Genomic DNA, 15,147 nt, shown 5'->3' on the forward strand with positions numbered 1-15,147 from the left:
GACTGCTGCAACCAAACAGGTGATTCTGGCTGGGGTATCAGTCCAGCTGACTTGGAACCAAGCTGAATTCATGGATTCTGTCCACAAGAACTAGTCTGGGGACAGGAACCATTAGAATCTACCCATTGATAGTTTTACCACATCCAAAAAGCAGTCCTATGCTCACTTTTGTGCCCTGCTCCCCAGTTGCTCACTTTTGCTTCTTGGTGTCTACCCATGATTGGAGGAAGGGTGGTTAAAGCTATCACTTGGCAGTGCAGACTGACGCTAAGTGAGAGTCTCATAGCCACAGCCCTGCATTGTCTCGTAGATGTGTGTCAAGCCTGCAAGAGGCTGAGGGTGCTTCAGACTGAAACACTTGTCTGTTGTTCGAGGATACAGGTCTGTACCCGATGCTGGGGCAGGTCTAGAAGTTCTGACTGTGGGTATTGGTCTGGGGATGGGGACCTCTGTTCTCCCTCTGGTACTGGGTCTCAATGCACAGGGACTAGCACTGAGCTTCAAGATAAAGCCCTGAGCTTTGTCTTATTCCTTCTTGTCTGTCTGAAATTGGGGAAAGGTAGTGTAGGCATTCCTTGGCTTTCCAGACTGATACAGCTGCTTAAACCTGAGTCACATCAAGTCCTGCGCAGTGTTAGAGTTGTGTGCTGGACCTGTGTGAAGCTGATAGTGATACAGGCCAAAATAAATCTTTCCTGCTAGGGCACAGATCTCTGCCCAAGGCCAGGGTAGCTCTAAAGGCTGCATATATGATCTCTGGCCTGGGAATAGAGACCTTGGGATTTTATCAAGTGCTGGGTCTCACAGTGGCAGCCTGGCACTGAACTTCATGGTAAAGTCCTAAGTTCACTTTCCCACCCTACTCTCCAGTTGCTGGAGATGTGTTCTGCTGTCTGCCAGATGTTTGGGGAGGGATGGTGGATGTGGTCCATTGGCCACCTGGTTAAGGAGGGTCCAAAGGCTCAGTATGCAAATACTGACCTGGGAGCAGAGGCCAAGAAGCCCTGTCTGATTCTAGCAGGCCTGCCACTGGGTGTCAAGGCTAAGATCTAGCCTCTATTCCCCCTCCCACCGTGAAGTGGGAGGCGTCTCTCCACGCTGTGCTAATTGGAGCGACGGGAAGGATGATGTGACAGCTCTTTCCTTCCTGCCTTCTTCATTGCATCTTTTCTCACTATAATAAACCCGAGGACTTTGATCTCTCACCTGACTTCTTAGGCTCTTGTGAAGGTAAATTGGTTTGTGAGCAGCTCTTCGAACTGTGATCTCAATGGGAAAATGTTTGCAGGAGCATCTTATTCAGCTGCCATCTTGCTCTGCCTCAACATCCAAGTTTTAAAAAGCAGTCCAGACTACACTGTAGGGTATTTAAGCTACATTTTGTAAAACTGCAGGGAAGTTATTGCATTAGATGCCAGGATAGTGTTGAGGGCAAGCAGGAGATTATGATTGCAATTTGGGTCACTGTGGAGCTTTTTGGGTGGCTGACAAAGTATTATTTCTTGACCAATATAGTGTTACGACAGTTTTTCTTGTAATAATTTATTAAGAAATTATTTTTTAAAAGATCTTATTTTTTATTTGAGAGGTAGAGTTACAGACAGAGAGAGGGAGAGACAGAGAGAGAAAGGTCTTCTATCTGCTGGCTCACTCCCCAAATGGCCACAATGGTCAGAGCTGGGCTGATCCAAAGCCAGGAGACAGTAGCTTCCTCTGGGTCCCCAACGTGGGGTGGCTCCAAGCACTTGGGCTAGCTTTTGTTGCTTTCCCAGGCCAAAACAGAGACCTGGATCAGAAAAGGCGCAGCTGGGACACGAACTGGCACCCAAATGGGAAGCTGGAACTGCAGGTGGAGGCCCTGCCTATTACGCCACAGTGCTGGCCCCAAGGAATTCATTCTATTATTGTGAATTTTGTGTATCTGTGTTTTACTTTTTTTGCAAAAGGGTTTTCAAAAACAAAAGCTATAGGTTATTTTTTTTGAAAAAGATTTATTTTATTTATTTGAAATACAGAGTTACAGAGAGAGGAGATGCTGAGAGGGAGAGAGGTATCTTCCAACCTCTGGTTCATTCCCCAGATGGCCGCAACGGCTGGAGCTGTGCCGATCCAAAGCCAGGAGCCAGGAGCTTCTTCTGGGTCTCCTATGTGGGTGCAGGGCCCAAGGACTTGGGCCATCTTCTACTGCTTTCCCAGGCCACAGCAGAAGCTGGATTGGAAGAAGGGCAGCTGGGACTAGAACTGGTGCCCATATGGGATGCCGGTGCCGCAGGCGGAAGATTAACCCACTGCACCACGGGGCTGGCCCCAGTGATGATTTTTTTTCTTTCTATCTCTTCCTTGTTACTAGTCCTAACCATAAATTTGTACTTCTCTAAGCTTTAATAGCAGTTCAGGGAGAATTATGTATTCACAGGAGGATTTTCCCTCCACTTTTGGAAGTTAGTGTCTGATTTCTTCTTTGCCTTCTCTCTATACTTAACTTACCATTCTCTAATCTGCTGTTACTCTGATCTAGCTTGTTATTGCTTTCACATATTTTTGAGCCTTTTTTATATCTTCAGTTTTTCTCTTCATCATGCTTATGTTTCCTACTTTCTTGAACACATGGGATATATTTTTGACAGCTGGTTTAATGTGCTTATTTGATAATTTCATCATCTCTGTCATTTCTGTCTGTTTCTTTTGACTGCATTTTCTCCTGGTTATTGGCCATATTTTCCTGCTATTTTGCATGCCTGGTAATTTTTTACAAGATAGAAGACATTGTGAATTTTATGATATTGGATGTTGAATTTTATTATATTCTTTTATATAGTATTGGATTTTGTCCTGGTGCACAGTTAAGTTACTAGAGATCAGTTGGATCATTTCAAGACCTGCTTGAAGCTTTGTGAGGCAGAACAGTCTTTCATCTAGGATTAATTTATCCCCACTAAGGCCACACTCTTCTGAGGATTCTATGAGATGTCCTCTGTATCATGAGGGCACTCTAGCTGGTGGAACCATAAACTATTTCCACCTGAAATTCTAGCACTCTGGCCTCCCTGAACTTGCAGGATTTCTCTTCTCTGTGCTGTGTCCGAGCTGGGACAATCAGAGTTCGCCTTGTTTTTGTTTCCCTTCTCTCAGGGAGATCAGATTCCTGTGCTGGTGGTTTTTCAATGTCTGGAAATCATGATTTCATATCATCTTTCCAGTGTCCTAGTTGTTCAAGGCAAGGGATAACTCCAGTTTCTGTTACTTTGGGTCATTAGGAGCTAGTGCTCTAGTTATGTTTTAATTTCTTGAAGGGGACATTTTTGCCCTGTTGGAGGAATTCCTGAGGAACTTGCTCCAATTCAATGTGGAATTTGGAACTGGAATTTGGAATTGGAAAGAAGAGGCATGTTTCGCTCTGTGTAGACACAGCCCTCCCCTTTGGATTTGGCCAGGTTCTTAAAGCTGATGAAGCTAACAATTAGGAAGTACATGTATTATCAAAGGGAGAAGCCCCTTATTGTGACAGCTGAGTGCTGGGTTCAGGAACACTGGGTGGAGGAGAGGAAGAGTTCTTCAGTCTTCCCGTGAACACTTGCCTCTGTAGACACTGTAGGACAGGCCTTTCCTGCAGGAGCTCAGAGCTGAGCACTCGGTGGTAGATCAGGCTGAGCTGAACTCTCCTCAGAATTGTGAGTAGTATGTAGAGATGTTCTTTGGGGGAATGGTGTGGGCTTTGGCTACTGATTTGTCCATTTACATAATAGGAGGGCTGGGGGGGGCATGGGAGTGAGGGGAGTTGTAGCATTGCTGTTGCTTAAATAAAAATTCCTTCTGTGGACTCGCACTTCTCAGGGTTGGAAATCAGCAGAGCCTAGGCTGTCCATCAGCATCTCCCATCTTCCCTTCCTTAGATTTGAAGGGTGTAATTGAGTATAGGAAATCCCTAAAGACTTGTCCCTGTAAGATTGTGGATATTATCAGTACTGGCAATTTTCTTTGTTAGACAATTTTTTTAAATGAAGTTATTCTCAACTAAATTGTTCTTGGTTTAAGAAGTGTTATTGTCTGAGTTTCTCTTGCGTGGTTGGCTACAAAACTCACTGCATGGAAGCAATGCATAGAAGATGCAGGATGGCACATGCCGTCATGTCCTCTTGTGCAATCATGACAGACATTGCGATCTATCACATCGCTTTTCCTCCTGTTTTCAAGACTCAGCTTCAGAATCCTTCCTGCCACAGCACTTCAGCCACCCACTACTAGTTAATCTGATTTATCACTTAAAATGAAATCTGGTTGTCCTCTGTCCTAAGTAGTAAATAATTGGCTTAAACATTTATTTTATTTATTTGAAAGACAAAGTTACACAGAGGGAGCTACAAAAAGAGAGAGAGAGAGAGAGAGAGAGAGAGAGATTTTTTATCCACCGATTGACCCTCCAAGTGGCCACATTGCCAGCACTGGGCCAGGCTGAAGCCACGAGCCTGAACTCCATGTAGATCTCCCAAATAGGTGGCAGGGGCCCAAGCACTTGAGCCATCTTCTTCTGCTTTCCTAGGTGCATTAGCAGGTAGCTGGATTGGAATCAAAGCAGCCAGAACTTGAACCAGCACTCAAGGGATGCCAGTGTCACAGGTGGTAACTTAACCTATTGCACCACAACGCCTACCCCCATAACTGGCTAAAAGCAGCAGCCTCCCTCACATTAAGGGGTTCCCGACTTGTAGAGTACAAGTACATTTCAGATTCACCTTTCCATATGATTTTTCTTCTGTCTACAATGACTCTTCTTAACTGTAGTTAAACCTAAAAGGCTTCCAAGGAAAAGTAATTTGTTATTACAACAGGAAACATTGAGTGCCACTGGCTGGGTCAGATGTCATTCTAAACATTATCATGTGTTTAATCTTAAAAAAGTTTTTTATTTATTTATTTTATTTGAAAAGCAGAGAAAGAACTCCCATCTGCTGGTTCACTCTCCAAATACCTGCAATGGCCAGGGCTGGGCCAGGAACTCAGTCCAGAACTCCCATGTGGGTGGCAAGGACCCAAATTACTTGAGCCATCATTGTTGCCTCTGAGTGTCTGCATTAGCAGGAATCTGGAATCAGGAGCCAGAAGTGGGTGTCAAACCCAGGTACTCGGCCGGCACTGCGGCTCACTTGGCTAATTCTCCGCCTGCAGCGCTGGTACCCCACGTTCTAGTCCCGGTTGGGGCACCAGATTCTGTCCTGGTTGCTCCTCTTCCAGTCCAGCTCTCTGCTGTGGCCTGGGAAGGCATTGGAGGATGGCCCAAGTGCTTGGGCCCTGCACCTGCATGGGAGACCAGGAGGAAGCACTTGGCTCTTGGCTTCGGATTGGCTCAGCGTGCCGGCCGTAGCTGCCATTTGGGGAGTGAACCAACGGAAAAGGAAGACCTTCCTCTGTCTCTCTCTGTCTAACTCTGCCTGTCAAAAAAGAAAAAACAAAAACAAAAACAAAAACAAACCAACCAGGTACTCAGATCTGGGATGCTGCATCTTAACTGCTAGGCCAAACACCACCCCTAGTGTGTGTTTAATCTTGATCTTCCCAAGCCCTTGTAACGCGATGTTATTTGCCAGATTTATTGATGAAGAAGCTGGCACTCAACTTAGGTGCATTGTCTAAGGTCACACAGATATCTAGCAGTCTAATAGAGCCAGCTTGCCCTGGGATTTTATAATCTTCCTTGCACAGCTCTGCCTTTTTTCTTGTTTCACTTTTTTTTTTTTCCTTCCACACCTCTTGACTTTGGTGAGGAGCAGCTGGCCCTTTGGGAGCCCTGCCAGTAAGAGGGTGTCATAATGTCTGAGCAGACTGACAAGTCCCAGCCTGTCGCTGGGAGGATTCTTGTGTAGAGAGATACATTTTGCTTTTTATTTATTTATTTTTTGCTTTGTTACAGCTCTGAAGCCATTTTGACTGATAAAAGTCCAGCCAGTTTAAAGAAAATTGAGAGATTTCAGGAATTTGTTTTTTTAGATTAATTTGGTAGTTTGACCAGGAAATTTAAAATGTTGTGATTATTTTGTTTTATTGAAGTAGATAACTATGAAGCCAGTGCAAAACTCTTTTCAATAAGCTAATTATTGATGATGTATTATTTACTGATGTTTTTATGGTACATTAGAAGAAAAATCATCCCCCAAATAAACAAATGAGCATATAAATCCAGCATGTACACCCAGTACACACACATACAGACCCATATATGCACATGCTGTGGTTATTTAATGACATTAATATGTTTGAAATTATTAACTAATTTATATATGTGAAATATCTTTTTCAAATCAATGGCTTATTTCAACCACATCAACTTGAGACCCTCTGAATATCATGTTTTGCAGCCTAGGTGCTATATTTGGTTCCCCACAGGGTAGAGTGGGGAACAGTCAGGCCCCCACTCTGTCCAGGAGCAAGCCCAGGGCAGTGAAACTATTTCTTTCACTATCACTCTGGACTATTTCTTTCCAAACAGGGTGACCATGCAGTTTATAGTAGAAATTAAGGCACTTCTGGAAGTGAGTGAAGGCTTCTAATGTAATTTAAATTATATAATCTTTAAAATAATTGATCTATTGATCAACAGTTTCATTACGTGAGCATTGGTGGATTAATAGGTAAATAAAAAGCTGTTTTCAATAAATTTTTGAAAGAAAACAAATCCATGTACATCAAAACAAACTTTAACATCTTTGTATTTCTGATAATTTAAAAATAAGAAAATTTTATTGGAACATGTTCACATTTCTTTGTAATTTCTGTACCTAAATCATATAATAGGTGCTTTTCTGAAAAATGTGTTTTTAAAAAATATTTAGTATTGCTAACAGTTTATTTGAGGGGCAGGCACTTGGTGCAGTGGTTATGCTGCCACTTGGAGTGCCTCATCCTTTATGGGAGTACCTGGGTGCAAGTCCTTGACTCCACTCCCCATTCCAGCTTCCTGCTGATGCACACCCTGGGAGGCAGGGGTGATGGCACAAGTCCTTGAGACCCTGGCACCCGCATAGGAGACCCAGATTGGATTTCCAGCTACCAGCTTCATCCTGACCCAGCACTGGCTGTTGTAGGCATTTGGGGAGTGAACTAGCAAAATGGAGAGCTCTCTCTGTCTTTTTCTCTGCTTTTCAAATAAATAAATAAATAAATAAATACCTGTAATACCTGGAGCTGGGCCAGGCAGAAGTTGGGAGCCTCAATTCAGGTCTCCCATGTGAGTGGCAGGCACCCATTACTTGAACAATCATTGCTGCTTTTCAGGGTCTGCGTTAGCTGGGGCCAGAGCTGGGAATTGAACCAACTACTCCAATATGGGATACAGATATCTTAACTGGCATCTTAACTGGTAGGCTAAATGCCTGCTATTACTTTGGTTATTCTTGTCCCTTACAATTTCTTATGAATTTTTAGGTTAGGCTTGTGAAGTTCTGGGGGGGAAAAGGCAGTTGGGATTTTTTTTTTTTTTTTATTTGACAGGTAGAGTTATAGACACAGAGGGAGACAGAGAGAGAATGGTCTTCCCTCTGCTGGTTCACTCCCCAAATGGCCGCCACGGCCGGCGCTGCGCCGATCTGAAGCCAGGAGCCAGGTGCTTCTTCCTGGTCTCCCATGTGGGTGAGGGGGCCCAAGCACTTGGGCCATCCTCCACTGCCCTCCTGGGCCACAGCAGAGAGCTGGACTGGAAGAGGGGCAACCGGGACTAGAACCCGGTGCCCATATGGGATGCCAGCGCTGCAGGCGGAGGATTAACCAAGTGAGCCACGGTGCCGGCCCCCACAGTTGGGGATTTTTACAATTTGATTTATTTGAAAGGCAGAGATACAGACAGAGATCTCCAATGTGCTGATCTGCTTCCCAAATGCCCACAAGAGCTTAGACTGGGAAAGACTGGGAACTCCATCTAAGTCTCCCACAAGAGTAGCAGGGAGCCAAGTACTTGAGCCATCACCTGCTGCCTCCGGGAGTGCTCGTTATATTATGGGAAACTGGGGTCAGAAGCACAGTTCAGATTTGAGCCGAAGCACTCCAACATAGAACGAGGGCATCCGAAGTAGACACCTAACTACTGTGACTGTTGGGATTTTGACAAGGATTCTATGCATCTGTTGATCAGTTTGGGGAATACTGCCATTTTAACAACATTAAGTCTTTAAATCTGTGAACACAAAAGATCTTTGCAATTTTTAGGTTTTTTATAATTTAATAATATTTTCTAAGTTCTTCATGTAGAGGCCTTACACTTCTCTTGTTAAATCTATTTCTAAGTATTTTATTTTTCTTCAGTGTTATTATAAATGAAATTGTTTCCTTAATTTTATTTTCAAATTGTTCATTGCTAGAAATGCAACTGATTTATATTTCATTCATTTTATATCCTGGAATTTTGCTGAAAATTTCCTAGCTCTAGTTTTTTGTTTGTTTGTTTTTAGTAGATCCTTCAGAGTTTTCCATTTGTGGGAGCATGTCATCTGCAAATAGGGATAATTTTATTTCTTTCTTTCCAAGCTGGGTGCCTTTTTTTCTTTTTCTTACCTAAATTGCCCTGACTGAAACCCCCACTACAGCACTGAATAGAAGCGGTGAGAGTGGACAAGTGAAGGCCTTGTCATGTCTTTGTCTTGTGAGTATAGCCTTCAGTCTTTCACCATTAATTAGGATTTCAGTTGTGGAATTTTTAGAGTTTTTTTGTTTATTAGATTGAGTAAATTTTTCTTTTCTTAGTTTGTTGGTGTGTTTACCATGAAATAGTGTTGGGTTTTGACCAATCCTTTTTTTCTGTTTCTATTGATAACCATGCTTGGATAAAGGCTTTAGAAACAGAAGTTTTTGGAACTTCATTTGAGAATTCTAAGATTAAAGTTCTCCAACGGATTTTGAACAATGTGCACCCAAAATTTAGAGGGCTTACTTATGTAAAAGGTTTTTTTAAAAGATTTTATTTATTTATTTGAAAGTCAGAGTTCCAGAGAGACAGAGAGAGAGGTCTTTGCAGGTGCCCAAGGACTTGGGCCATCTCCTGCTGCTTTCCAAGGCCATAGCCGAGAGCTGGATCAGAAGTGCACAGCTGAGACTTACCCAGTGCCCATCTGGAATGCCAGTACTTCAGGCCATGTCTTTACCCACTACGCAACAGCACTGGCCCCAACTTATATAAAAGTTTTAATGCTACTTAGGATATTTAAGCTGACTTAAAAGCAATTCTTCAAAGACTGAGACATTTCCGAAATCAAATTCATGAAAGATAGTAAAGAGAAAACATATGAACTATAACACTGAACCTTTTTTTAAAAAAACCTTTATCACAAAAATTTCTAATTTGCATATATAAAATATATGTAAACTTTAAAAAAGTACAACTGCTATTTGAGTTGGTAGAATATCATAATTTATAATATTGAAGTATGAATTATGTATACACATAGTCCATTCCAAGTATATGTTTTCTCAGTCAAGTCTTAATTTAGTAAGAACATTGGCTTTGGGGCTGGTGCTGTAATTCAGTAGGTTAATCCTCTGCCTGTGGTACCAGCATCTCATATGAATGCTGATTCTAGTCCCAGCTGTTCCACTTCCAATCTAGCTCTCTGTTATGGCCTGGGAAAGCAGAAGATGGCCCATGTACTTGGGCCCCTGCACCTAGGTGGGAGACCTAGAAGAAGCTCCTGGCTGCTGGCTTTAGATCAGCACAGCTCCTGCCCTTGTGGCCATTTGGGGAGTGAGCCAGTGGATGGAAGACCTTTCTGTATCTCTCTTTCCCTGTCTGTAACTCTACCTGTCAAATAAATAAATAAAATTTTTTAAGAAAGAAAGAGAGAGAGAGAAATAAAGAGAAAGAGAAAGAAAGAAAGGAAGAAAGAGAGAGAAAGAAACAAACCTTCGCTTTACCACAGTTCTACACCTTACCAAATTTGCATATGTATTACCATTGCAAAAATAGATAATCCCATCTTCAATGTCACATTTTTAATTGAATTGATAGTACCGTTTATGATAACATTAAGTGTACATTTCTGGTAGAATAAACATTTTAAAGCTCTTAATTAGATGAAAAAATTGAGATCACCCAAATTAACTGATTCTCTGAAGCATCTGGTAGCAGCACTACTATTAGGCTACCGTCATTGAACTATTCCAGTGTTGTTCTGCTATTAATTTATGTTTTGTGCATGAAATAACTTGGAATAAAAAATGAGCAGGGGAATCAACTGATCTAAATGAGAAGTTGTGCTCTACAGAGTGATTTGTAAACACACCATCATCAGCTGCACATGATAAATCAGTGTATTTTGGTGCAGTCCTCTGAAAAATCATTGCTGAATTCTGAGACAGATGCTGACACTGCTTCTGATTCTCATTTCAGTAATAATGACGGTGGTAGACAGTTAATACAGAGAAACATTTGTGCAAGTTACACAGCCATCATCTTGTGAAATGGAAAGTTGCTACTTCAGTTCTCATTAAACACGCTTTCATTTTTGTTTGAGTGCATTGCTACTGAAAGAATTCGCTACAAAATATAAGTATTATAAACAGTAAAATAAATAGTTATAGATTAGTATCATGTAGTAAATGACAAAAACCACAAAATCAAGAGCATTCAGAGGGGCAGAGTTGTGGCACGCTAGGTTAAGTTGGTGCTTGGGACCCTTTTCGAGTGCCTGGGATCAAGTCCCACCTCTGCCTCCAGTGTGTACCTTAGCAGGCAGCAGGTGATGGCGGAAGTGCTTTGGTCCCTGCCCCCACCGTGTGGGGGACTCAGCTGGGAGTTCCTGGCTCCTGTCTTCATCCTGGCCTCGCCCCAGCTATTGGGGACATTTGAGGAGTAAACCAGTGGATAGAATATTTCTCTCTCTACCTCTCTCTTTACCTCTCTCTCTTCCTCTCTCACTCTTTCTTTCTGCCTTTCAAATAAAGAAAGAAACATTTTAAAAAAACAACATTCAGAAAACTTCACATGCTCCGCCTCTGTTTTTCCTCATATTCATGTACATCTAGTCTAACAACTTCTCACTGACCCTTTTTCCAATTAGTGGCCTGGATGCTTTGTGTATTGAAAAGACTGTGGGATTGGCCATGACATAATGGGCTGGCAAGAGTGACAAATCCTTCCACCCCAATCAAGCCTACAAGTGAGCTGGCCCTAATCACTAGCTTGGTAGTCCATTTAGTTTTGTCAGTGAACTCCATGCAAACATCTCTGTGTTGTGCTTTATCAGAAAAGGGTTGGGGAAAGAGATATGAATTAAGGATGGTCATCTTTTAAAAAAAAAGATTTATTTGTTTGAAGTCAGAGCTAGAGAGAGAGAGAGAGAGAGAGAGGATAGGTATATTCCATTCACTGGTTCACTGCCCAGATGGCTACAATGGCATGGGCTGAGCCAGACTGAAGCCAGGAGGCAGGAGCATCATCTGAGTCTACCACGTGGGTGCAGGGGCCCAAACACTTGGCCCATTTTCTGCTGCTTTTCCCAGACCATCAGCAGGGAGCTGGATCGGAAGTGGAACAGCTGGGACACAAGCTGGTGCCTATATGGGATGCCAATGTTGCAGGCTGTGGCTTTACCCGCTATGCCACAACACCAGCCCGGGATGATCATCTTTCAGATGTGAAAAGTGAGAAAGCTATATTCACTGCACATGAGTCTCAGACACCATTAACTGAAACTATAGCAGAAGGTAGACATCTGTCTAAAGCTATCCCAGCTTATTTTAATGCATTTGATAATCAGAAGAAATCATTACAAGATGAAAATTCCAAGACGTGCTTATCAAGATGGGATGCTAGGAAAACAGGTGTTTATTAGGATTGTCCTTGGCAAATCAGGGTATATGGTTTCCTGGTGTCTAATGGTCTTGGGGAGAGAACCAGCTGGGGTAGGACAGGACAGAGCAAGGATTGGTGAGATTCATGCATCTCCTTTATGTTTAGTCAGAGACCTAATGGGATCTAGACTGGATCCCATGGGATGTGGTGATTTTTTTTGGTAATCTTTTAAATGACCCACGAAGAAATCTTTACCCCCACTCTGAGTCCTAAAAGGGGAGTCACACAGAAGCAGAGGTGGGAACCTGCCTAAAGTCTTCATATTTTTGTTCAATCTGGACAGCCCCAGCTCCAGAGAACAAGTAACATTGTCTCCTGTGTGTCCCTTCAGTCCTGGGGTTGGAAGCAGTACCACTTTTGCTAATCTCTGAGAGTGCATCCCTGTATCCTGCTAGGCTTCTCAGCTCTTTCATCAGCTCAGTAACCAATTCCCTGTATTAAATTCTCACCTGGGAACTCTCAGTGTGCTTTCTGTTTTCCTGATTGAACCTTGATAGATTCAGAGCGTTCCCTCTATTTCCTTTTTGTCATGATCCTTGGGTCCTTAGTGTTGACCACCTCACTTCATTAAAATAATCTATTTGGTGAGATTGAGCCATCCCTTCCTGGGTTTTCTGCGTTCATACACTTCATCCTCCATCTCCTACCAAAACTTCCTACAGTGGTAGGAGTTTCGACACGAGATTAAAACACCACTTTGGGGGCCAGCGTTGCTGTGTAATGAGTTAAGTGCTCCTTGTAGCACTGGAATCCAATATTGGAGTGCAGATTCTAGCCCAGCCCTTGCTACTGTGGCCAGCTGGGTAGTGAACCAGTGGATGGAAAATCTTTCTTTCTGTCTCCCCTTCTCTGCCTTTCAAATAAATATGAAATAAATTTCAAAACAAAACAAGACAAGCTAGCAAACAATAAATGCTGCTTGGAATGCCTGCATCCCATATCCAAGTGCTCTGCTTTCAATCCGCCTTCCTAATGCAGACCCTAGAGGGAAGCAGGTGATGGCTCAGGTACTTGGGTCCCTGCCACTCCATGGGAAACTTGGATGGAATTCCAGGCTCCTACCTTCAGCCTGGCCTACCCCTGGCTGTTGTGGGCATTTGTGGAGTGAACCAGTGAATGGAAGCACTCTTGTTCTCTCTCTCTCAAATAAATAAATCTTAAAAAACAAAACACCTTACTACTTCAGTGTCCCGGTCCATGTTTTTCCAAGAAAACAAGTAGCTATCTGATGTTCCTTTGTGCCGAGGCATTCGGGCACAATAATGGATTATTGTGCATCTTTCTTAAGAGTGTTTGAACTTTGCACAGAAATGTATGACCACATGGTGCTTTACTTGAAAGAAACTCCCAATATTTGAATTTCAGGATTTTCTTTGGATCTCCTAAAACTCCACCAAGCATGTAGTGCTAACAAAGTTTTATCTTTTCTGTGGAGAGAATTCCATTTTCTCAAATTGAGCAGATTTTGAAAGGCTGAAAATACAACAGAACAAATTAAGGTCAAATATCCACAAATATGATGAAATATGAAGTCACTTTATAGTTGGTTAAAGTAAACCTTTCTCTGGGGAAGTGGTGGTCAGGGAGATGATGTTATGTGAGGTCTTGTCTACATAGGGATTGGAACAGGCATCTATAGACCCTCCTTAAATTTTTTCTCTAGTTAACGGTGTCCATCTCTGTAAAGGATTTGATAGTCTCCTAAAACACTAGACCCAGCACATTTATGTACATACAAATTTATACTGGCACTTTAAAAGTAACAAAAAATATTATTTACAGCACTCAATGCCCCATGACACGTTTGGAAGTGTGCCAGAGCAGAAAATTAATTCTGAAACAGAGCTGGTGTTCCCATCCATTGTCACTAAAAGTCGTTCAGGTGAAAATGAACTGTTTGGATTCCATGAAGATGTTAATTAGGGGATCAGTTATGGAAAGGGGATGACAATTTATTGCTCACTCCAGTGTTCTAAAAAATATGCCTGAATGTAGCCTTCTCTCTTCTTTCTGTGAGTCGGGAATACTCCCCTACCCCCAGGTTACCTCTCCGGTGACTTGGGGCTCTCCAGGGTTCTTTCCCAGTGCCTTTGGTTTCTGCATGTGTCATGGGCTGAGGGCAGAAGGATTGCAGACTGAGGAAATTAAAGTGTCTGTGGACAGGAGACACACCAGAGAAGGTTCTGAAGGTGCGAGTTGTCTAGGGAGATAGAAGATGGGGTAGATTACAAAGGGGAACTGCTCTGACTCCCTCCAGACTTCCTCTCAAAGACTCACAGTGGCCTCAGCATGAGTTATGTCCAGGAAGGTGTGGAAGTGGAGGAGAAGAGAGGCGAAGGGGAATGCCCAAGTCTGCAAAACCTGGTTCTCACTCTTCCTGAGAGCCGGTTAGGAAGGTGGGAGAGGAGGCTTTGGAGAGCAGGTGTCGGCCATGTAATCTGCTTTGGAAGTAAGCAGCCACAGAGCCAGAATGAACAAAAGGAATCTAGTGTATTTAGTTTAGGAGAAAAAAGACTACACCTTGTATCTCACCAGTTCCTTGAACATTTCATTATTTTTTAAAAATGGTGGTAGCTCCAGAACCATATAATAGAGTGCCTTTTAAAAAGCCTCCAGCCAGAGAGTTTATTCTCTCATCCTGGTTTCAGTGTAAACCCAGAGACCTCTGGGTTCTTTTATAAGACACAATGAGGGGCTTACAAAGAAAGAAGGAGGATTGGGAACTTTCACACATAAATATATCCAAGAACCGCTGCAAGGGGCGAGGGAGAGTCAGGAAGGTCAGGAGGCTGAAGGTGAGGGAAGTGAGCTTACAGAACATGGCACAACCACCTCTGACATAAATACCCTTATTCAGATGCACAAACACACTGTTCCTCTAAACAGAGAGACTTGCCATTTTTATGCTGGAGCAAAAGATTTGGGTCAGAACCAAAGTTTTAAAGACTTTTTATTGAAGAAGTTCAAAGATTCATTGGCCAGCAGCCAAGTGTGGCCTGATTTGTTTGCATTTCCTCTGGGAACTCACAGGCAAGTGAGGAATTGGCCAGCCACCACTGTGAGGGTCACCCACTCCCCTGTGGGCCTTTTCTCCCTGGGCAGTTACAAAATGGGGGGGAGGAAAAACAGAGAGAACCTGGTGCTACAACGGCCAAGTGCAGCAGCCAGCTGAGCTGTAGTTGTCTCCTGGATAAAGAAATATTTCCCCCAATATCTGCGGTGTCTCTTCTGGTGTGCTAACCTGGCATTGACTGGCCCACAAACGAGATCGATGTGATCCAGAGGGTGAGTGAGGGGCAGCAAGGGGAGAGGTA

The sequence above is a fragment of the Oryctolagus cuniculus genome, chromosome 12 (assembly GCF_964237555.1).
Source record: "Oryctolagus cuniculus chromosome 12, mOryCun1.1, whole genome shotgun sequence".
NCBI lineage: Eukaryota > Metazoa > Chordata > Mammalia > Lagomorpha > Leporidae > Oryctolagus > Oryctolagus cuniculus.